This window comes from Lucilia cuprina, chromosome 3, assembly GCF_022045245.1.
Source record: "Lucilia cuprina isolate Lc7/37 chromosome 3, ASM2204524v1, whole genome shotgun sequence".
Lineage (NCBI taxonomy): Eukaryota > Metazoa > Arthropoda > Insecta > Diptera > Calliphoridae > Lucilia > Lucilia cuprina.
The window spans coordinates 38562669-38588106 of NC_060951.1; the positions used below are offsets into that span (position 1 = coordinate 38562669).

The window sequence follows — 25438 nt, forward strand, 5'->3', positions numbered from 1 at the left end:
CAGTTAACAGCCAACACGACTAAGTTGATTGTTAAGGTTGTTTCTTTAAATATTATTAGCGAAAATCAAATTTCCTGATTGTTTAACTTTATACATATACTATTCCATAGAAATCCGGCTGAGTGTGTCTTTAATTGATCGTGCCGTTTATAACGAGCATATAACGCCCCTTTAGCTAATGAATGCTCTTGGCCAAATTCTATGAATTCTAACGCATTTCGTGTTTATAGGACGTTTTTTTTTTTTGCTTTATTTGCGGTTTAGTGTTATGTATTTATTTTTACAAGTTAAGTATTTCAGCTTGACTCTCTGGTTAAAAGTGATCATGTTTGGCACTTTATAACACCATGATCATAAAGTATTAAAGTGCATTGGAGGAAAAACACAAGAGTAGAAAACTTTGAATTATAGATACAACAAACTATTTATTCAAATATAAAATATTTTAGTATAACGATTAATTAAGCGAATAAAAATGTATAAAGAGAAATAACATTAAACTTGTTATACAAATGATGGGGATGGCAAAATATTATTATAGCAATTAATAGACGGTAAATTTTAATTAATTATAAGGACATAAAAGCTATAGGCTATCATATCCTAAACTACTTATCTATAGTCTAGTCTATATTCTAGTCTATATTCTAGTCTATAGTCTAGTCTATAGTCTAGTCTATAGTCTAGTCTATAGTCTAGTCTATATTCTAGTCTATAGTCTACAATCTAGCCTATAGTCATGTCTATTGTCTAGTCTATGGACTATAGTCTAGTCTATAGTTTAATCTATAGTCTAGTCTATAGTCTAGTCAATAGTCTAGTCTATAGTATAGTCTATAGTCTAGTCTATAGTATAGTCTAGTCTACAGTCTAGTCTACAGTCTAGTCTATAGTCTAGTCTATAGTCTGTTCTATAGTCTAGTCTATAGTCTAGTCTATAATCTAGTCTATAGTTAGTTAGTTTTAAAGGAGGATGTATACCCATCAAATCCGAAGCCTGTATATAGTCTATAGTCCAGTCTATAGTCTACTCTATAGTCTGGTATATAGGCTAGTCTATAGTCTAGTCTATAGTATAGTCTATAGTCTAGTCTATAGTCTAGTCTACATTCTAGTCTATAGTTTAGTCTATAGTCTAGTCTATAGTCTAGTTTATAGTCTATAGTCTAGTCTATAGTCTAGTTTATAGTCTAGTCTATAGTTTATTCTATAGTCTAGTCTATAGTCTAGTCTATAGTCTAGTCTATAGTCTAGTCTATAGTCTAGTCTAGTCTATAGTCTAGTCTATAGTCTAGTCTATAGCCTAGTCTATAGTCTAGTCTATAGTCTAGTCTATAGTCCAGTTTAGTCTACATTCTAGTCTATAGTCTACAATCTATCCTATAGTCATGTCTATTGTCTAGTCTATGGACTATATATAGTCTATAGTCTAGTCTATAGTTAAGTCTTTAGTATAATCTATAGTCTAGTCTATAATCTAGTCTATAGTTTAGTCTATAGTATAGTCTAGTTTATAGTCTAGTCTATACTCTAGTCTACAGTCTAATCTATAGTCTAGTATATAGTCTAGTCTATAGTCTAGTCTATAGTTTTGTCTATAGTCCAGTCTAGTATAGCCTACAATCTAGCCTATATATAGTATATAGTCTAGTCTATAGTATAGTCTATAGTCTAGTATATAGTTTAGTCATGTAGTTTACAGCCTAGTCTATAAACTCAAAAAGTACTATTTTGAATAAATTGCGGATTACCTATTGCATGTATTATAGTGTATACTACATAGTCTACAATACTTGTTGTTCAGATTTAGATTCAGACTAAAATTTAAACTTTTGCTTCGTCGAATTTTTTATCAAATACTATAATAACAACAAAATCTTCACCATATTCGATGCCAATAAAATTTAAAACTCTTACCATCGACCTCCCACTATTTATCAAACAATTGAGTTTAATCAATCAATTTACCACAAAATTATCAACAATTTACAATAAAATAGTCGCTTAAATCTTAAATTAGTGAAATTATCAACCCAAATAAATAATAGTTAAATAAAAATAACCATAATAGTCATCTTCATAAGTCCTAATAAAAAGTGCATGAACTAAAAATACTCACAAAGGGAAATTATAATATTAAGACATAAAACCCAGCAATTTGGTAAAATTTTTCCAAAGCAATGTTAAAATTTTTCATTTAAAAAAAGCCAAACTGCAGTTTTGCCTCTCTAGACACACACAGAGTTTTTTGGCCGTAAGCAATTGGCCATAGAAAAAAATATATAATATTGTAATGAAAAAACAAATAAAATTATTATGTTTAAATGTATGTTTGGTTACAATACTTTGCAAGACAAGATCAAAAGCTTAAAATCATAATAATTTACATATTTGTAGGCAGCTGGCCCTACAAACCCAAAAAAAAGAAAGAAAAACTGCAGGAAAAATGCATCTACAAAAACAAACAATCCAAGTTAGTAGTACGAGTATATTGGTAGTTGGTTTCTTTGTATAAAGATACATTTTATAAGTTTGGTAGTTGAAACTGTTGTTTTTTTTATTGTACACATGTGTGTGTCTTTTTGTTTTGTTTTTTATATGAATAGAATAAACTTAATAGAAATGTTAACCTTTTGGCATTTTTGTTGTTTGCTTTATTTGTTGGCTGTTGTTATTTTTATTATTTGTTGCATGTTGCATTGTAAATATTTTCATTTGAATTTTAAAATTCATATACATATTTGTTTCAGATACTTGCAAGCAATGTGCATACGTATTTTGAATTTCTTAGGTTTTTCATTTGTGCTTATTTGACCACTAAACGCCTACTGTCCTTTGTTTTATCTTGCAATTTTATTTTTTGTTTATTTTTTTATTTTTTAATATGAAGAAGTCTCTGGTAGTCACACCCTGTTTTAAGAAGTTGTGGTGTGGCGGCTTTTAATATCAGGGAGTAGTCAGTTGTAGATTTTCCCAATAGACAAAACCCTTAAGGGTTTTTATTGTAATTGTGGTAATAAGTTTATTGTAATTTTGTTTCATTCGATTTGCAAGAAAAAAATTTGTGTGTTTTTTCATGAAACATTTTTTTTTTGGGAAAAATATAGTTTTTGGTAAAATATCGACTGCATTAATCATGGGTTGTATTAGAGAACTGTATACAGAGTGCAGATTATCGCCGGAAATATACTATAGACTATAGTTTGTATTATAGTATAAAATTAAATTATTGTCTGGAATTAAGTTCTAGACTATAGTCTTAACAACAGTCTGAGCCACACAAGTAGTTTCTCCGATATACGTATTTTTCTATTTAATTCATAAGATTCCAGGCCCCTCCAGATGAAGGTCCGTCCGTTTAATTTCTTATGAATATTAAAGTTATTCCTGAAAAATTTGAAGAATCTAGTTCTATTAGTTTCTTGGATAAATGAAATTTAGTATTTAATTTTAATGTGAAAGTCCGCCCATTATTCTCAAAATGTTCACATGAATATAAAAGTTCTTTATGTAATATTTAAATATTCTAGCTCTAATAGTTTCTCAGATAAACGAATCTTTCTACTTAATTTATATGAAGGCTCCTGCAGATGAAAGTCCGCAATGTTATTAAGTTATTTGTGCAAAATTTAGTTCTATTAGTTTCCATATGTAACCCAAAATATTTTCATGGATGTTAGAGTTCTTATTGCAAAATTTTAAGATTCTAGTTGTAATGGTTTCCAAGAAAGTTTCCGTGATTTGTGAATTTAATTTATATGGGAGGTGTCACGCCCTCTACTGCTAGTCCGCCTACTTGTTATCTTAAATAATCATACTGATTCTAAAGGGCCTCTGACAAAAATTGAGGACTCTAAATGTTATAGTATCTCAGATATACTGATTTAATATTTTCTTAAAATGGGCGTGACTCCTCACCCACTTGAAATATCAAAAAAAAAAAAAAAATAAAATAAACTGTACAAATTTCTAGAAAATCGGTTCAGCCGTTTAGTAGTCTATGAACTTCAAATATACAAACATACAAACACACATTAATTTTTTTTATATATAGATAAATATTTTAGACTAGTCTGAAGTCTTAATTAGAATGTGGAGACAGATAGTGAAAATTTTGTTTTGTGTTATGACGTTTCTTATTCCAAAATCCGAAGTACTAATCAAAAACGATAGTAAAAATACAACAAAATTTATTTACCACCTACTGACTATTAAAACTATTTTAGCTGTCAAGTGCAAAATCTACAATACTCAAAAACATACTCAAAAAGGCACACACACACACGCTATATATAAAAATACAGATTCATTTTGCCGTAAAAATTTAATAAAATGACGATCGAATTCTCTTCATAGAAAACACGACAAAGACATTTTTCGTTCTACTATAAACTATACTTTTCTATACAGTTCAGTTCTATTTGTTTGATTTCTAATGCGTTTAATAGATATACATATACAAATACATACGTAAGTATTTATTCATATATAAAAATTCAACGCAAATAGGTTGACGTAGTCACCGACAGTAGTTAGCAGAGTGAGTGAACTAATAAGTGAGTCAGATTGTTAGTCAGAGAGCGAGTGAGTGAATAGTTAGTACAATGTATGCATGTATGCATTTATAAATGTATAGTTGAACGTATGTAGTATATACATACATATATAACTATTATTATATAATGTACATACCAGTATCTACATTTGTTAGTACATACTTATAAGTGTTTAAAAAAAAAACTTACTTATGTTTCATTTTACTGCTTTGCAAAAAAAAAAACCAAATGAATGTGTTTCTATGCTTCGTCAAACTTATTTATGGTTCCGCTGTTAAAATTTCAAGGTCATAATGACGTTTTGATTAAATGAAATAAAAAACTATTTGAAAAAAAAGTTTATATAAAGCGTATCTGGTTTTACGCTTATTGTATTTCGTTTCATTTTTTTATTATTATTTTTAATTTATTTGTTTAGCCGCTTTAGTACTTAATGATCGGTTGGTAACTAACACAAAAAAGCGATGAAAGACCAAACATCTTTGCGATAAAATATGTTTGCATATCAATTCCAAACATAGAAAATAATGAATTAGAATTTTATTAGGTTTCAAATAGTTGTTATGGCAAACAAGTATTGAAATTTTCAGTAATTTAATTGAAAAAAAAATAATTTTCAAATATTGTTAATAATTTGATTTATCAAGTATTTCTAATTTAAATCCTTGATAAAATGAAGCAAATACAATGTTTTCTTCAAATTCTTGAGAGAACGTAAATCATCAGAAGTTAGGAAATTTGAACTAGAACTGAACTAGAACTGAATTAGAACTGAACTAGAACTGAACTTGAACTAGAACTGAACTAGAACTGAACTAGAACTAAACTAGAACTGAACTAGAACTGAACTAGAACTTAACTGAACTAGAACTTAACTAGAACTTAACTAGAACTGAACTAGAACTGAACTGAACTAGAACTTAACTAGAACTGAACTGAAGTAGAACTGAACCAGCACTGAACTAAAACTGAACTAGAACTGAACTAGAACTGAACTAGAACTGAACTAGAACTGAACTAGAACTGAACTAGAACTGAACTAGAACTGAACTAGAACTGAACTAGAACTTAACTGAACTAGAACTTAACTAGAACTGAACTAGAACTGAACTGAACTAGAACTTAACTAGAACTGAACTTGAACTTAACTGAAGTAGAACTGAACCAGCACTGAACTAAAACTGAACTAAAACTGAACTAGAACTGAACTAGAACTGAACTAGAACTGAACTTGAACTAGAACTGAACTAGAACTGAACTAGAACTGAACTAGAACTGAACTAGAACTGAACTAGAACTGAACTAGAACTGAACTAGAACTGAACTAGAACTGAACTAGAACTGAACTAGAACTGAACTAGAACTAGAACTGAACTAGAACTGAACTAGAACTGAACTAGAACTGAACTAGAACTGAACTAAAACTGAACTAGAACTGAACTAGAACTGAACTAGAACTGAACTAGAACTGAACTAGAACTGAACTAGAACTGAACTAGAACTGAACTAGAACTGAACTAGAACTGAACTAGAACTGAACTAGAACTGAACCAGAACTGAACTAGAACTGTACTAGAACTGAACTAGAACTGAACTAGAACTGAACTAGAACTGAACTAGAACTGAACTAGAACTGAACTAGAACTGAACTAGAACTGAACTAAAACTGAACTAGAACTAAACTAGCACTAGAAATTAGTTATATCCCTAATGTACATCTGGCTTAAATTCAAGCTTGAGAAATTATTTAGATAAATATTTTTCTACATCTAAATAGTTCTAGGCTTCTTCCTTTTAAGAATAAAAATAGTATTTATAAAAAGAAAAAAAAAACTGCTCTGTTGACTGAGTCTACAGTTGCAGTAAAAATTGCGTGACTGGAGGCGTAGCAATTTCCATTTCAACTCATAAAATCGTCATCAAATTAAATCTGGTGTATGGAACTTTAAACCAGCCAATAGACAAGAACAACAACTAAAAAGTATAAAACAATTTTTAAAAACAGTGGCCATTTATTTATGTTTTTTTTTCTTCATAAAACTCGCTGTTGTTGATCATACTCAAGGGCAAGTAGTTTATTTTTCGCCAGATTGTAGGATTTCTTTTAATAAATAGAGTTTTCATAAGACAATTCATTTTATTTCAAAAGCTAAGGTTAACTCAAGCCTTTTATAATAAAATAATATTAAGAAAAGAAAATAAAAAAACTAAATTGCAATTAATATTTTGTTACGCATGCGTGCCTTTATATACTTTTTTAAATCTTTTTATTTATTTTTTTGTATAAGATTGTAATCCAACTCTGTGGAGAATTCAGGTGTTTATGTGGTAAAGTATTTATGATTTTTAAAGAAGTGGACTATATTGGTTTTTGGGTTCTTTTCTGTTTGCTATAAGGTGCAAATGCCATACTCATAAAATATAAATCATTTTTATTGGTATTTGCTACAAAAAGGAGTTGTTTTTTTTACAATAAAACTATAATCGAGAAAATGTGGTGTAATTAATAGTTATTAATGGCCGAGTTAAATATCTTAATAATAATTGTTTTTATTATTTGTAACAAGGTTTATTTTAAGATTATTATAGTGTGGTATTATAAAAAACTATATATGTAACATGATTACGACTAATTACAAAAATCAAAATACAAGACTTTATTTAATAGATACCAGAACTGATCCAGAAATTTTCAATAATAAGCAAATTTATTGAAAATTTCCAATGAAAATTATTTTATAAAAAGGGATTTTGAAAATTTTTTATAAAAATTATAATTTTTCAATTAAATAAGAAAATATGGAAAATTTCGTTATATATTGTAAATTTAACGAAAATTTCCATATAAAGGAAATTATTTAAAAACATTTCATTTAATATTCCTGTTTTTACAAAATAATTATTTAATTTACTGCGAAGCGTTAAAGTCATTTTATTTTCAAACAAATTTTTACCTTGAAAGTTAAGAGTCAAAACAAAAAAAATAATGAATAAAATAAATTTGACGGATTACTGCAATTTAGACAACAAATTATTATTGTTTTATTTTAATTTTTTTTTCAAACTAAATAAGGAAATAACACACAATAAATGATTTTAACAAAAAAGCACAAATCACAAATCCATTAAATCAACCGACAAGTTATTTGTCCATACAAAATGAATTAAACTAATAAAATAATAAATCATATTTAATGCATTAATCTTTGTTTATGATTTTATTTTAAAAATTTACGATTTATAAATAAATATGTATAAAATTTAACTTACTTCAAATAAACAATATTAAAATAAGTATTTTTTCAAATTATGCAGTCTGGATTTATGCGTGAATGCAAAAGTATGCATTGCATATTTACGCATAAATTTCTTAGAAAAGATTTATTTTTATAAAATATGCCTTAAGCTTACTAAATGCAGTTAATATTATTTATTTACATAAATATGGCAAAATATTTACCGCTAAATACAATTATCAGTTAAGATTTATTTATATTTACATTCATATAATTTTGGTGCTTAACCCTTTAATCACCAAATATGTAATAAATAACCAAATATTGTTCATTAACATATAACATATTGGGTTTTATATCTTACATAAACATAATATATAACAAAAAGTTCTACGGTATTATGTGGTCGTCAAAGGGTTATTTTTATTATTTTTTACTTTAAATACTCACTTGTCAACTTAATTCAATCATTAAATTAACATTTAAATGCTAAATATACACTTATATTTTCATATACATATATAAACATAAATAAACTAACAACAAATTAATAATTATGTAAATATTTAATATAAATTGTTTAAACACCTAAACAAATTACCCTGAGAGGGGCGGCCTACGCATGATAAACATATAAAACTTAGATTCACATGTGTGTATTTTAAATTAAAAACCACGCATATATGTTTACGCATTGTGTAAATATTCATAGCATTTACCGTAATGCTAGAAAACTCTTCTGCTCACCGTTTCTCACTCACCGCTAACAGGTTTAATAACACACACCGAAAAGTTCTAGTCATTTGTGAGTGTCAAAATAGCAAATAACTTAAATAATCCACCAGCCGTACGACAAAATGTTATAATTTTTTTGCTAGCGATGAGTAATTAAATTATGAAAATGTACCAGGAAAAAGGTACTATTTGCTGAGATCAAAATAATATTCTTTCGTTAAGTAAATTGTAGGATTTTGAAAAAAATCTTTGGAAGGTTTTTGCCAATTGCTTTTAATGAACTATAGTTCCATTACTAGTTGAAAAAGAGCTTAATCGTAAAATAAACCTTTCTAGAACACCTTCGTGTTAAAGTCAATGTCTCTTTCATATTTATATTACAGCCGATTACCAACAAACATTAATTAGTTACAAGTATAAAACTGCACCAGAACTTAACAGGAACTAAAACTGAGCAAGAGCTGAACTAGAACTGAACTTGAGCTGAACAAGAACTGAATTAGGATTGAACTAGAACTGAACTAGAACTGAACTAGAACTGAACTAGAACTGAACTAGAACTGAACTAGAACTGAACTAGAACTGAACTAGAACTGAACTAGAACTAGAACTGAACTAGAACTGAACTAGAACTGAACTAGAACTGAACTAGAACTGAACTAGAACTGAACTAGAACTGAACTAGAACTGAACTAGAACTGAACTAGAACTGAACTAGAACTGAACTAGAACTGGACTAGAACTGAACCATCGCCGAACAAGAATTGAACTAGAAGTGAATAAAAACTAAACTAGGATTAAACTAGAAAAAAACTATAAAAGAAGAAGGTCTGAAATAGAACTAGACCAGAACTGAATTGTAACTGAACAACAACTGAAACGGAACACAAACATGACTAAAACAGAACCAAAAATGAACTTCTACTGATTAAAATTAGTTACTCGATTTATCGTTTATTTGAGAAACATATCTATATTTATGGTTTTAAATACTTCTCGGTGTTGCACAGTCAAAACAATTTCGAAATTTTTAAAAATTATCTGAAATATTTTAATTTTTGAATATTTGTCCTCCGGTACTATAAAAAAAGTACAATTTTTATTTCATCCCTATTCAAACAAACACATTCATATAAATGTAATGTCTGCAGCACAACAGATTGTTGTTAAACTGTGATGTTGTTGCTGTTGACGACGACATTCAACAAGTTGTTATCGTTTGTTTTGCTGCTCTTGTTGTTATAGTTGTTGCTGTTATTATTCATTCATTCGTTAAATAGTTGACAACCATCGTATTTGTATTAAATTGTTGGTCTGGTTGACTGTTCATGAAATGAGTGACGACAACAACAGCCTGTAAATGTCTCGTGTGTGCGTATTGTGCCAAGCATGTTTCTCTTGTATGCTTTGGCTGTTGCTGTTGAAGTTGTTTGTTTGTTTACTCGTTGTGTGTAATAATGATGATAATGGGTGGCCAATACGCATGATGTGCAAGAAGAATGTTTTTTTAGAAACATGATTGCCACAAGATGTAAGCATTTTACTGTTACATTTTTAATTTTAGAGTGGGAGTTTTGCAGTTATTATGCAAATAGTTTGAAGAAATTAATTAGTTTTGGACTCTTGTATAACCGGTATAAGGTTGTATTAACTTTAATTGTTCCCAGCTCCTATTATATCGGGAAATTTCGTTCTGAAACCCCTATAATTGTCCAACTCTTTTCAAATTATATTATTAGAATCTGAATTTCAATTAAATTACAAATTTTTTTCAAAAAATCTTGTTCATAACTATGTACTTTGGTATTAGTAAAATCTGAATTCCAATTTTTTTAATCTTGTATATGTTGTGTGTCTAAAAATAAATTTCCGTTAGCAAATTTTAACATATTTCAAATTGACTTGAGGCCTAAACACAACAGCAATAACAACAATTCAACCATTTAAACAACAACTAGATAATTCACGCATTTTTTTCTAAAAACAAATCAAGCCAAATGTATGCGTTAATCATCGGTTGTGCGTTGTTGTCGGTTGTGCGGACGCACGACAACGCGTTATATTCTGGGGGCTTGTCTACAAGTATTTATTTTTATTTGTTGTAGATGTTTTTGTTGTTGTATTTTGTACATTTTCGTTGCTGTATAATGAAATACAAATAAATAAAAGTTGATTGTTTCACCTTGGCCGTGATCTAGAAATATACATTTATATAAAGAGCTAGCTTGTGGTAACGTGCAGAGATGGAAAATTCAGTCGTTCAGTACATATATTAATTTAATACTTATGTAAAAATGTACTTTCTTGAAAAATATGAACTAAAGTTTGAAAATTTATATAATCTTGATTACAAATTATAAGTTCACATAAAATTCTGTTTCTATATATGTATTTAAGAAACAAACCATACAATTAGAATAAAGTAAACATATTCACGTTTGTACATTTTGTATTAAAAATTAACAACAAATGTATATGATCTCCCAGAACATTGTCAAATTCTTGAAACTGATACTTTATTGTTATGTATATTAGAATTCTAAACTATCTTGATAAGCAATGAACCGTTCTCATAAATATTTTCCCTTTTCTTGAGAATATTAAGTGCGGTCTTTATTCTCAAAGTAGCGTTCTCAGGAATAGTTTAACTGAATTAGGACGACCGATATGCCTTTTAAACCATCCGGTTAGTTAGTTTGAAAGGAGGATGTATATATCAAATCGGAAGAAATATACCTAGACCTCTATCGGGCGCTAATTACTCAGTGCCTCAGATGAGAATCGAACTCACCACCTCCCGCTTACCATAATAGAACACTTACCCACCGGAGGCCACTTAAATAAACCATCCAAATGTGGCGTGAACAAAAAAGCTATTTACGAAACTAGTTCTTAGGAAAGTAAAATGGCACTAACTTTACCATCTCTGATCCCTTATATCTCTCACTCTCACGCACTCTTTTTTTAGATTCAAATAACATACGCAACGCTTCTCTCACTTATCTACGTACGCACATTTTGTTCATGAACTTGAACTTGAAATTTTTAATTTGTTTTATATATTTTTTGTGTTTATTTTTTTTTATAATTTATTATTGTTGGTATAATAAATGTTAATTCATTGTGTTAAATACTAGACGGGTTATTGTAAAATATTTAATGTATTGAGATATTTTTAGATTATTTAGATTTACGCATAATATATTTATTGAATGAAATTTTTATATTTTTTTAAGTTTTTATTCAGATAACACGAATAGATAACTGTTGATAACTTATCACTATTATACATATATAAATTGTATAACTCTGTCAATAACAAAACTTAAGATAAGACTTTTTTTTAAATATTTAATTTAACTTGAGATTTATAATTAAATTTGATATCAAAAAAAGTTTAAAATTACAAAAAAATTATAAATTTTGAATTAAATATATTTCTGTGCAATGCCATAGTAATTGCAGAACATTGTCAATATTTTTATACCAGTGATCAAATTATTTTTTGTTCAATGTTGTCTTAACAATGACATTTTTATGGTTTTATATAAACAATCATTTACAACTGTTTGTAAAGCATCCTCAACTTTGATATTAACTTGATATTAAAATATTACCCTTTTTCCCAGATTTATTCATTCAGTCATTAAGACGTGAATAATACATTCTGCTGTTAAAACTAATTTTATTTATGATGATTTTGATTTTTGCATGAATTATTGAACATTAAACTGTTGCCTTGATAATGTTCTTAGACAGTAATTTTGTAGTACTATAATGCATGAATTTTTGGGATCAGCAGTACGGGACATCGGCTTAATAACACCAGTTGTTACTACTTTAATAAGTACCATTGATTACTTAGGAACGCTAAAGTAATGCAGAAGTCTGTAAGGTACAGTTACCTCTGCGTAAAAATACCAAATGGGATCTTTCCGCTAAAACTGTAGGGTTTTTCTCGCATTATATACATATATATATGTGTTTTTTTCGTATTAAATTAATATAAAATTACAATTAATCTTTTGCCATAAAGTTGTTTAATGATGCACTACACCTTTTTTAAACAAAATGTATTGAGTAAGCATAACATTATATCGAATCGAATTAAATCAAAATGTATGTATATAATAAATTAGAAAACCAACAACCATATAATTGGCAAAACAGATTGTAATTACAAGTAAATATTTTTCATATGAAAAACAAATTAAATAGATTTTATTAAATACAATTGATAAGAATAAACATAAGCATAGAGTTCAATCAAAACTTAAAGTAGTTAGGCAGAAGGTTAACCTGGGTCATAAAATAATCAATATTTAGATTCGAGGTATCGATTTCTGTTCAAATATAAATTATATGTACAAATATTTAAACCTTAAGTTTTAAAACTTAAATTTACAAATTGATTTTATTACATATGTATTTTCTTTTACTTACAGATATTCATTTTGGAGCAAATTGAAAGGTAAGATTAAAATTTTAATGAATTATTTCTTCCAATTTAATTCTAGCTCCAGATCAGTTCTAGTTCAGTTCTAGTTCAGTTCCAGTTCAGTTCTAGTTCAGTTCTAGTTCAGTTCTAGTACAGTTCTAGATCAGTTGAGTTCTAGTACTAAAGATTAGCTCAGTCCTATTTTAGTTCTTGTTCAGTGCTGGTTCAGTTCTAGTTCAGTTCTAGTTAAGATCTATTACAGCTCTAGTTCAGTTCTAGTTCAGTTCTAGTTCTAGTTCAGTTCTAGTTCAGTTCTAGTTCAGTTCTAGTTCAGTTCTAGTTCAGTTCTAGTTCAGTTCTAGTTCAGTTCTAGTTCAGTTCTAGTTTAGTTCTAGTTCAGTTCTAGTTCAGTTCTAGTTCAGTTCTAGCTCAGTTCTAGTTCAGTTTTAGTTCAGATCTTGTTCAGTTGTAATTTAGATCTAGTTCAATTTTAGCTCAGTTCTAGTTCAGTTCTAGATCAGTTTAGTTTTAGTTCAATTCTAGTTCAGTTATATATCAGTTTAAATTTTGATATTTTTTTTAAGTTTCTAGTTTAGTTCTGGTTCACTTAAAACTCAGTTTAAATTTTTTTATACGTAAACATTAACAAAACTACCTGCATATTTATCTAAAAAATCTAACATTTTTTACAAATGCACAAGAAAAAAAACTAAATAAGATCTTTGAAAGACCTCAGACAAACAATGGAGTCTAAATAATTTCCGCATATAGAGACATGACAAAACGTACAGAAAAAAAGATTATTATTAAACAATCCAATAGATGGACAGACCACAAACAAAAAAAAAAAAAAAACAACAGACAGTTATTTATGAAAAGAAGTAGAAACTTAGACACAACACTCAATCACTTACACTAAAAACACAAAAAACACCCTACATTAGATAAATAAATATTTATTTACCTTATAATTGGGTATTTTCTATATAACAAAATCCTTATAAAACCTCTGTTGTGGATATTATTCTTAGTATGTTTTGATTAATAATTTGAATTAGGAAGAGTTGTCTAATTTACTGTCTCTAAGTAAATTAGAGAATAGGGTGTTAAATTTTTGTTTTTATGATATTTTTTAAATAAGTGTGTAATAAGATCAATTGTAGAGTATTATTGAGTCTAATGTAGCCATTCCCCCAGTTTAACCCGCATAAACACTTGTTAAATGAAAGACCACAAACAAATGTTATGAGCAAAAAAGACACACAAACCTGAACAAAAAAATTCAATAATTTTAAAGGACAAAACATAAAACCTGACAAGACAAAAGCAAAAACCAAATAATGAAAAGTCCCACAAAAAACATAATGATAAAACTAAATTAAAATTTTAAACTTTTTGTTTGTTTGTCCACAACACGCACTATAGAACAAAAAACGCAACACAACAATGAAACTGGACAATTTAAGGAGTTAAATTTCAAAATTTATTAAGGACTTTTTTAAGAAAAATAAAACCCACAGGATATAAAGATGCTAAAACGCCTTCCAGTTATGCGTGTTTGTGGTGTATGGATTTTTCCCCTACCATGTGGTTTTGCATTCAAAACAAAAAACTATTTTAAAATAATTATTATTTATTTTTTTTAACAAAAATTATGTACATATAAAAAACGGCAATAATTTAAATGATGTTTGTGGTTCAGTGTTTTTTTTACAACTAAAGCATCACATGTTAAACGGAAACAGACGCACACTTGACCTTTAACATTTTTCCCATTGTGTTTCAGACATGAGAATTTTTTCTAAACAATGGCCAGTGGTCAGTTTAGAGAATTTGGTCAGTTTTTTGTTCTTAATTCTCTTTTACGGTTCAGGAAGAGGTTTGTCCAAGTATTATTACTACCTGTGTTTAGTTTATTGTTTATTTAAATATTATTTGTTAAAATAGTATTTCAAATTGAAACCATTTTTTCGGACTTTAAGTTGAATTATCCCACACATTTTAATTATGTTTAAGAGGGTTATACTTACGCATTATATTTTTGAAATAATTTTTTGAATCATATTTACCTGCAATTAAAAGAAAACAAAATATTACTATTTTTGTACAAATTGATATCAAGTAGTATAATAAAATAACTAAAGGACTCTTTAGCAGTATTTTGATCAAGTATATTTTCAGATTCTTCAATTTCTTCTTCAGTTCTAGTTTGTATATAGTTCTAGTTGAGTTCTACTTCAGTTACAGTTCAGTTTTAGTTCAGCATTAGTTAATTTCTAGTTCAGTTCTAGTTGAGTTCTAGTTTAATCTTAGTTCAATTCTAGTTCAGTTCTAATTCAGTTCTAGTTCAGTTCTAGTTTAGTTCTTGTCTAGTTGAGTTCTAGTTCAGTTCTAGTTCAGTTTTAGTTTAGTTCTAGTTCAGTTCTAGTTCAGTTCTAGTTCAGTTCTAGTTCAGTTTTAGTTCAGTTCTAGTTCAGTTCTAATTCAGTTCTACTTCAGTTCTAATTCAATTCTAGTTCAGTTCTAGTTCAGTTCTAGTTCAGTTCCAGTTCAGTTCTAGTTCAGTTCTACTTCAGTTCTAATTTAATTCTAGTTCAGTTATAGTTATGTTCTTGTGTAGTCCTAGTTCAGTTTTAGTACTGGTTCTGTTTTAGATCTGTTATAAGTATTATATTATAATTTCATTATTATTTTACTCATTTAAAATAAATAAGTTTTGGAAAGTATGTATAATAACGCATGCGCTTAAAATATTGCATTTAAAGTTTAAACAGAAATAGTTTAAACTGTTTTGTGGCATCTATAAGTAAACAAATTCCATAAACATTAGACAATAACTGACATATAAAGCGATAATTTTCGAAATGTACAAATTCCAAACATGCAGCGATAAAAACAATTTCATTTATGTGCACACAAAGTGTTTACAATTCATATTTTTATGGCCCACAAATAGACCAAGTTTTAGTCAGTTTTAGCCCATAAACAGCAACAATACTAGACTGGCTGAAAGGCCAGTCAGTGATAAAAAAATACGAACTAACCGGCCAACATAATGGTATGAACTGTATTATTAAATGTTGCATGCGAACAATCGAATAAAGTTGTATGGCGCTTGAATTTTTGTTACTGTGTTGTTTTTTAAATCATTTAGATGAAACTAACGAAAAAATGGACAAATATTTAAGGTTTAATTTTTCGTTTTGGAGGGGAACCAATGGTAAAGCTGCTGCTGCAGCAGCAGGGGCAGCATCAAAGATAAATTTACATGAATCTGTTGATCATTCGTCTTGGTATTAAGAAAACAATATAAGGCGTGTTTATTAACAGCAACTGCAACACAAAAACTATGAAATTAAAGCACATTGCAGTTGTTGTTAGTTTATTAAAATAAATGTTGTTTTTGTATGTTTTTTTTTTTAAATTTTGCCAAACATTTTTTGCCAAAAACTCATGTTTGATTACTTGTTTAGATTATATGAATAGTTTTGTATTTCTTTTTTTTTAATTTTTGTTTAAATATTTCTTTTCAATATTTCAACGCAGTGGCATTTACACAAATACTTTAATAATGTTTAACATTTTTGCTGACCAAATCTTACGAAAAAAAATGCAATATCAACACCCAAAAAATTTAGTAGGAACAAGTATTGGTGGTGTTTGCTGTATGCAAAACATGCTGCATTTTGTTGCAACTACACGCATATATTGAACAGTTGTGTATGAGTATTGTAATGATACTTGAAGAAATAAAAACAAACATAAAACTCTATTATTTTTAACAAATTTATCAATTTGTGTATCTTTTGTGTAAATATCTTTACACTTATAGCATGTCAATTAAATAATTCATAAATTCATTGCATGGAAATATTATTAATCTACAGACATGTTTACACAAATAGCAGTGTAATCGATACATTGATCAATTAAGCGAAAATAATTAATGATTTATTGAAAGTAACACTATTATATGATCATAGAGATTGCCAAAGAAAATACAGATAAATAAGGATTTTAATGCTGATGAGCTGAACTTCAATTCAACTAAAACTGAAGTATATCGCGAAGTGAATTTAGATATGAACTAGAATTAAGCTAGAAATAAACTACAATCACCTAAATATCTTGTATATTAAATTACAGTTTGAATAATTTAAACCTACAAACAATAGTTTCCTATTAGTTTCTTAATGGAAACAAATGTGATTGAGTAAAATTTTCCTTTATAATCATATTTTTTTATAAAAGTTTTTCTGCAAAAGCTGATATTGATTGAGCCACTAACTAATACAATTGATTCTACATACATATACATACATATAGCAAATATAAATAAAAAAATCGTTTTATATCAAAAACTTCTATAAATTCTTATAATCAACACAACAAGATACTTTAAAAAATTAACACAAATTCATATTTATAAAAAAAATCAAATGATATTTAATATAAAAAACAGACAACTACACAAATGAGTAGTTTAGTTTAGTTTGTCTAGTCTATCTGTCTAACTATCCATTCAATTGTCGTTGCGACTATCTGTCCGTCTGTCTAGTCTGTTAGTCACAACAAAAACTCCAATCATCTCATGTAAAAGCAATTATAACAAATCACAAAAAACGATGACAACATTGAAGTAATAACAATTCATAAACACTCAATATATGTGCCATAAAAGAAAACAGTCCAACTGGATAACAACGGCAACAACTTCGAATTGAAATCAACTAACTGGGCCTTTGACTACCACAAATAGAATGAAAAGATCACTTAAAGTTGTTTGTGGCAGCAGCACCAGCGTTAAACAAACGGCCAATACCTAGCAAACAAGCAAGTAACCAACGAACGAACACCAATTTGAGAGCCATGGAATGAAATGTGGCACTTAGCCATGAGTGCCATGCACCACTCACTAAGCGAGTGTGAGTCGGTTTAATGGAGAAAACTGGATTTCGATTTATTTTCTTATTTTTATTTTTTAATAATGCGGCACGTGTTGATATCATTGATGATCGGCTTTTTTTTATTAATCATAATATGAGATTTGAGAAATGCATAAAAGAAATCACTGTGCAAAAGACATTTGGAGAAATGTGGATAATGCGGGTTGGCTGTGCAATTTTAAAAATGTCTTGTTGTGTATTTGTAAACGGACACAAGTGTGAAGATAAATAGCAAAATAAATTGTTTAATAATGTACATACATGAGGGTATTTATTTGAAACTAAATGAAATATAGATTTTTATATTCTAACGTTCTGTTTCAGTTCAGTTCTAGCTCAGGTCTAGTTCAAACGTAGTTCTAGTTTAGTTCAGTTCTAGTTTAGATCTAAATCTGTTCTAGTTCAGTTCTAGTATAGTTCTGGTTTCATTCTAATTAAATTTTCGTTTAGTTGAGTTCTAATTCAGTTCTAGTTCGTTCTAGATCAGTTCTAATTCAGATCTAGTTCAGTTCTAGTACAGTTCTAGTTCAGTTCCAGTTCAGTTCTAGCTGCTGTTCTAGGTCAGTTCTAGTTCAGTTATATTTCAGTTCTAGTTCAGTTCTAGTTCAGTTCTAGTTCAGTTCTAGTTCAGTTCTAGTTCAGTTCTAGTTCAGTTCTAGTTCAATTCTAGTTCAGTTCTAGTTCAATTCTAGTTCAGTTCTAGTTCATTTCCAATTCCGTTCCAGTTCAGTTCTAGTTCAGTTCCAATACCGTTCTAGTTCAGTAGTAGTTCAGTGCTAGTTCAGTTCTAGTTCAGTACCAGTTCAGTTCTAATTCAGTTCTAGTTTAATTCTAGTTCATTTCTATTGCAGTTTTAGTTCAGTTCTAGTTCAGTTATCACTAAAACCAAATAAATATATGATATTTATATATATTTTTTTAAATTATGTGAACATTTTGAGTTTAATTACTTTTTAATTCAAAAAAATTTGTTTTAACTAATGCTATGTTTTTAATGTGTATTTAATCTTTAAGTCTAGCACAGTATAACACATTTTTTATAATAAATCTGGAAAGTAAAAACCTTTTTAAAATAATTACATATGTATTATTTAGAATTTGTATCTCTACGATTGTATAATTTTTTACAAAACATTAAAACAGAAAAATTAAAATCTTGATAAATTCATATACCCCCATACACATTATTTAGACAGAAAGCTGCAAAAACTATAAAATAGTCGTGTTAAAAATGACCTTGAATAAGAAAAAAAGTATTTTTTTTTTCTAATTTGTTGTTTTATAATTTGTTCCTACATTTTTTATGCAGTATAAAATTATATATTGTTGTTGCTTTTTCTATTAGTAAGTACAATAAAAAAATATATATTGTGTATAGAGTTGCGTCTAAACAAAACCAGCCAGTTCAACCAAACAACCGACCAACCAACGAGCAACCACTTGTGCAACAATTACACAAAATTATATAAAAAAATTAACAATAACAATTGCAAAAATATTGTTAATAAGATTGTCTATCTTTGTGGTTATAGTTGCTGGTGGTGGTGTTGTAGTTGCTATTTTTCTAAATGACTCGAACTTTGTCGGTTTGGCGATTTAGATTGACGTACCAAATGACACATATACACAAACTATAAAATTAAACATTTATTTTTTTTCTGTTGCTGTTTGTTTTTAGAAATACAAATATTTTATATAAAAACGCCAAGATTTATATTTAACATTTAAAGTGTAGTTTTTGCACCCTACAGTGAATAAGTAATATGATTATGTTCCAAACCAATAAACAATTTCCAATCTCAATATAGCGCTTAGGCAAACATTTACATATATTAAGTTAAGATTTAATAATTTTCAAATGTTTATGAACCTATTATAAAAATATTCGGTCCAACATTCAATTATGCATAAATTATTTTAAAATTAATTTCGAAGCCATGTTATTTTTCAATTCAGAGAACTACAGCTTCATATTGTCAAGTATTTATCAATACAATTAAATGACAGTTGTCACATATATAGAGTAAATGATTAATACAGTAAAAGAAAAAACTTTTTATTAAAATCATGTTTAAATAAAAAAATAAATCCTATATAAAATGCCAATTTCGCACTGTGTGTAATTTATGTAGAAATATTAATAGTAATTAAATCAAATGTTTAATTAATAGCGATAAAAAGATTGACAATACATAAAATATATAAATTCAATGTAAAGAAAAACTAAAACTATAAATCACTTTGATTGTTAAATTCTAGTTCTTTCCCCACTGCATATTCCAATTAACTTAATTCCAATTAACTTTTTTAATCAATTTTCTTATTTCAGATATATACTTTTCAAAGGGCTAAAGAAATGAACGAAATCAGACGTAACTTTAAAGATATATACATACTAGATGCAATCATATACTGGAGATGCGATTATAACAATTGTTTTTGGATACATTACTTAGATCTACAAAAAATGCCGTCAAATATATACACATTACATGTTTTTAAGATAATCTTTAAAAAAAGTTTACTAAAATTATAAAAATCATATAATAAAAATTAAGAGGAAAACGTTAGTTAATTAATTAAAATAATAATACGGTATGCAAGAAACTGATATATCGCGTAAGTACATTGTTCACCGAAAGAATAAAAAAAAATCACCAAAAACACTTTACTAGTTTCCGAGATATAGAAGTTTAAAGTTAATGCTGAGGAGCAGTTCACGCTTAGCATTATGGCTTGAAATATCTTTTGATTAAAGGCGAATATCTCAGGCAATATTTGGAATATCGAAATGAAATTTGGTGGGTAGATAGATAAAGATATGTGCAATAAACCTAGCAGCAAAAAAACTTAATCCCTCATACAAAAATCAAAACTATGAGCATTTAAATATTAAATACCAGTTTCTCTTAAACTGCAGATGGATGTTTGCAAAATTTTCAAATCCTTGTAAAGCTGAATTCCAGCCCGATAGAACACCGAAAGTTTCATTCAAATCACTCAACATATTTCCGAGATATAGAAGTTTGAAGTTAACACTGAGGAGCATGTTGTGGGGAGCGTTGTGGCTTAGAACAAATTTTGATTTTAAGCGTATATTTCCGCAAGGCTTAGAGATACGACGACGAAATTTGGTAGGATTATAGACAACGATATGGGCAATAATTCTGGAGGCCAAAAAGCTTAAACGCTCATACAAAAAAACAAAACTGTAAGCGTTTTAATAATAAATAGCAGTTTTTCAAGATGTGGGCGTGGCAGTGGGCGGAAACCACTTCAGTACATTTGAAGCCGAATTCCTGCCCGATCGATCACCGAAGGTCTTGTCCAAAAATCTCGACCCGTTTTCGAGTTATTAAACTTCAAAAATAATTGTGATTGGCACAAACACCTTCTACTCGATTATGTTCTCCTGGTGTTTTACAAAAAAAAGTCCGAAAATTTTTTTCAATTTTCTGGCAAAGAAACTATTTTGGTTTTTTGCTTATAACTTCTCCATTATTTGTGCTACCGTTATGAAACTTGGACTGTTGATGGAGAAAAATATTTGCAATAATTCTGTGACTGAAATTTTTTTCTGCTTCTTTACGCTTAGAAACTGTAAGCGTTTTTATTACAAATAAGCGTTTCTATGCCCAGAGGGGTGGTAGTGAGCTACAGTTTTCAACCTATATATAGCAGAATTCCCGACCGATACAATGAAAAAAGATTCACCAAAAACGCTTCACTAGTTTCCGAGATATAGAAGTTTAAAGTTAATGCTGAGGAGCAGTTCACGCTTAGCATTATGGCTTGAAATATCTTTTGATTAAAAGCGAATATCTCAGGCAATATTTGGAATATCGAAATGAAATTTGGTGGGTAGATAGATAAAGATATGTGCAATAACCCTAGCAGCAAAAAAACTTAATCCCTCATACAAAGATCAAAACTATGAGCATTTAAATATTAAATACCAGTTTCTCTTAAACTGCAGATGGATGTTTGCAAAATTTTCAAATCCTTGTAAAGCTGAATTCCAGCCCGATAGAACACCGAAAGTTTCATTCAAATCACTCAACATATTTCCGAGATATAGAAGTTTGAAGTTAACACTGAGGAGCATGTTGTGGGGAGCGTTGTGGCTTAGAACAAATTTTGATTTTAAGCGTATATTTCTGCAAGGCTTAGAGATACGACGACGAAATTTGGTAGGATTATAGAACGATATGGGCTTTATTCTGGAGGCCAAAAAGCTTAAACGCTCATACAAAAAAACAAGACTGTAAGCGTTTTAATAATAAATAGCAGTTTTTCAAGATGTGGGCGTGGCAGTGGGCGGAAACCACTTCAGTACATTTGAAGCCGAATTCTTGACCGATCGATCACCGAAGGTCTTGTCCAAAAATCTCGACCCGTTTTCGAGTTATTAAACTTCAAAAATAATTGTGATTGGCACAAACACCTTCTACTCGATTATGTTCTCCTGGTGTTTTACAAAAAAAAGTCCGAAAATTTTTTTAAATTTTCTGGCAAAGAAACTATTTTGGTTTTTTGCTTATAACTTCTCCATTATTTGTGCTACCGTTATGAAACTTGGACTGTTGATGGAGAAAAATATTTGCAATAATTCTGTGACTGAAATTTTTTTCTGCTTCTTTACGCTTAGAAACTGTAAGCGTTTTTATTACAAATAAGCGTTTCTATGCCCAGAGGGGTGGTAGTGAGCTACAGTTTTCAACCTATATATAGCAGAATTCCCGACCGATACAATGAAAAAAGATTCACCAAAAACGCTTCACTAGTTTCCGAGATATAGAAGTTTAAAGTTAATGCTGAGGAGCAGTTCACGCTTAGCATTATGGCTTGAAATATCTTTTGATTAAAAGCGAATATCTCAGGCAATATTTGGAATATCGAAATGAAATTTGGTGGGTAGATAGATAAAGATATGTGCAATAACCCTAGCAGCAAAAAAACTTAATCCCTCATACAAAGATCAAAACTATGAGCATTTAAATATTAAATACCAGTTTCTCTTAAACTGCAGATGGATGTTTGCAAAATTTTCAAATCCTTGTAAAGCTGAATTCCAGCCCGATAGAACACCGAAAGTTTCATTCAAATCACTCAACATATTTCCCAAATATATAGAAGTTTGAAGTTAACACTGAGGAGCATGTTGTGGGGAGCGTTGTGGCTTAGAAGAAATTTTGATTTTAAGCGTATATTTCCGCAAGGCTTAGAGATACGACGACGAAATTTGGTAGGATTATAGACAACGATATGGGCAATAATTCTGGAGGCCAAAAAGCTTAAACGCTCATACAAAAAAACAAAACTGTAAGCGTTTTAATAATAAATAGCAGTTTTTCAAGATGTGTGGCGGCGGCAGTGGGCGGAAACACTTCAGTACATTTGAAGCCGAATTCCTGCCCGATCGATCACCGAAGGTCTTGTCCAAAAATCTCGACCCGTTTTCGAGTTATTAAACTTCAAAAATAATTGTGATTGGCACAAACACCTTCTACTCGATTATGTTCTCCTGGTGTTTTACAAAAAAAAGTCCGAAAATTTTTTTCAATTTTCTGGCAAAGAAACTATTTTGGTTTTTTGCTTATGACTTCTCCATTATTTGTGCTACCGTTATGAAACTTGGACTGTTGATGGAGAAAAATATTTGCAATAATTCTGTGACTGAAATTTTTTTCTGCTTCTTTACGCTTAGAAACTGTAAGCGTTTTTATTTACAAATAAGCGTTTCTATGCCAGAGGGGTGGTAGTGAGCTACAGTTTTCAACCTATATATAGCAGAATTCCCGACCGATACAATGAAAAAAGATTCACCAAAAACGCTTCACTAGTTTCCGAGATATAGATGTTTAAAGGTAATGCTGAGGAGCAGTTCACGCTTAGCATTATGGCTTGAAATATCTTTTGATTAAAAGCGAATATCTCAGGCAATATTTGGAATATCGAAATGAAATTTGGTGGGTAGATAGATAAAGATATGTGCAATAACCCTAGCAGTAAAAAACTGAAATTTTTTTCTGCTTCTTTACGCTTAGAAACTGTAAGCGTTTTTATTACAAATAAGCGTTTCTATGCCCAGAGGGGTGGTAGTGAGCTACAGTTTTCAACCTATATATAGCAGAATTCCCGACCGATACAATGAAAAAAGATTCACCAAAAACGCTTCACTAGTTTCCGAGATATAGAAGTTTAAAGTTAATGCTGAGGAGCAGTTCACGCTTAGCATTATGGCTTGAAATATCTTTTGATTAAAAGCGAATATCTCAGGCAATATTTGGAATATCGAAATGAAATTTGGTGGGTAGATAGATAAAGATATGTGCAATAACCCTAGCAGCAAAAAAACTTAATTCCTCATACAAAGATCAAAACTATGAGCATTTAAATATTAAATACCAGTTTCTCTTAAACAGCAGATGGATGTTTGCAAAATTTTCAAAACCTTGTAAAGCTGAATTCCAGCCCGATAGAACACCGAAAGTTTCATTCAAATCACTCAACATATTTCCGAGATATAGAAGTTTGAAGTTAACACTGAGGAGCATGTTGTGGGGAGCGTTGTGGCTTAGAACAAATTTTGATTTTAAGCGTATATTTCTGCAAGGCTTAGAGATACGACGACGAAATTTGGTAGGATTATAGACAACGATATGGGCAATAATTCTGGAGGCCAAAAAGCTTAAACGCTCATACAAAAAAACAAAACTGTAAGCGTTTTAATAATAAATAGCAGTTTTTCAAGATGTGGGCGTGGCAGTGGGCGGAAACCACTTCAGTACATTTGAAGCCGAATTCCTGCCCGATCGATCACCGAAGGTCTTGTCCAAAAATCTCGACCCGTTTTCGAGTTATTAAACTTCAAAAATAATTGTGATTGGCACAAACACCTTCTACTAGATTATGTTCTCCTGGTGTTTTACAAAAAAAAGTCCGAAAATTTTTTTCAATTTTCTGGCAAAGAAACTATTTTGGTTTTTTGCTTATAACTTCTCCATTATTTGTGCTACCGTTATGAAACTTGGACTGTTGATGGAGAAAAATATTTGCAATAATTCTGTGACTGAAATTTTTTTCTGCTTCTTTACGCTTAGAAACTGTAAGCGTTTTTATTACAAATAAGCGTTTCTATGCCCAGAGGGGTGGTAGTGAGCTACAGTTTTCAACCTATATATAGCAGAATTCCCGACCGATACAATGAAAAAAGATTCACCAAAAACGCTTCACTAGTTTCCGAGATATAGAAGTTTAAAGTTAATGCTGAGGAGCAGTTCACGCTTAGCATTATGGCTTGAAATATCTTTTGATTAAAAGCGAATATCTCAGGCAATATTTGGAATATCGAAATGAAATTTGGTGGGTAGATATATAAAGATATGTGCAATAACCCTAGCAGCAAAAAAACTGAAATTTTTTCTGCTTCTTTACGCTTAGAAACTGTAAGCGTTTTTATTACAAATAAGCGTTTCTATGCCCAGAGGGGTGGTAGTGAGCTACAGTTTTCAACCTATATATAGC

At 29.4% G+C, this 25438-nt stretch overlaps 2 protein-coding genes across 6 annotated transcripts in view; one reads left to right on the forward strand and one right to left on the reverse strand.

Annotated features, from left to right (window-relative positions):
* The window catches only part of LOC111684411 (mannosyl-oligosaccharide alpha-1,2-mannosidase IA), a 306748-nt gene extending 286267 nt beyond the window's left edge, over positions 1-20481 (forward strand). The window contains exons 9-10 of the transcript XR_006940352.1: positions 12973-12998; positions 20241-20481. The gene's annotated coding sequence lies outside the window, so the exon portion shown is untranslated. The remainder of the gene's footprint in view (positions 1-12972; positions 12999-20240) is intronic.
* The window catches only part of LOC111686739, a 362875-nt gene that overhangs the window by 67909 nt on the left and 269528 nt on the right, over positions 1-25438 (reverse strand). The window lies entirely within an intron of this gene.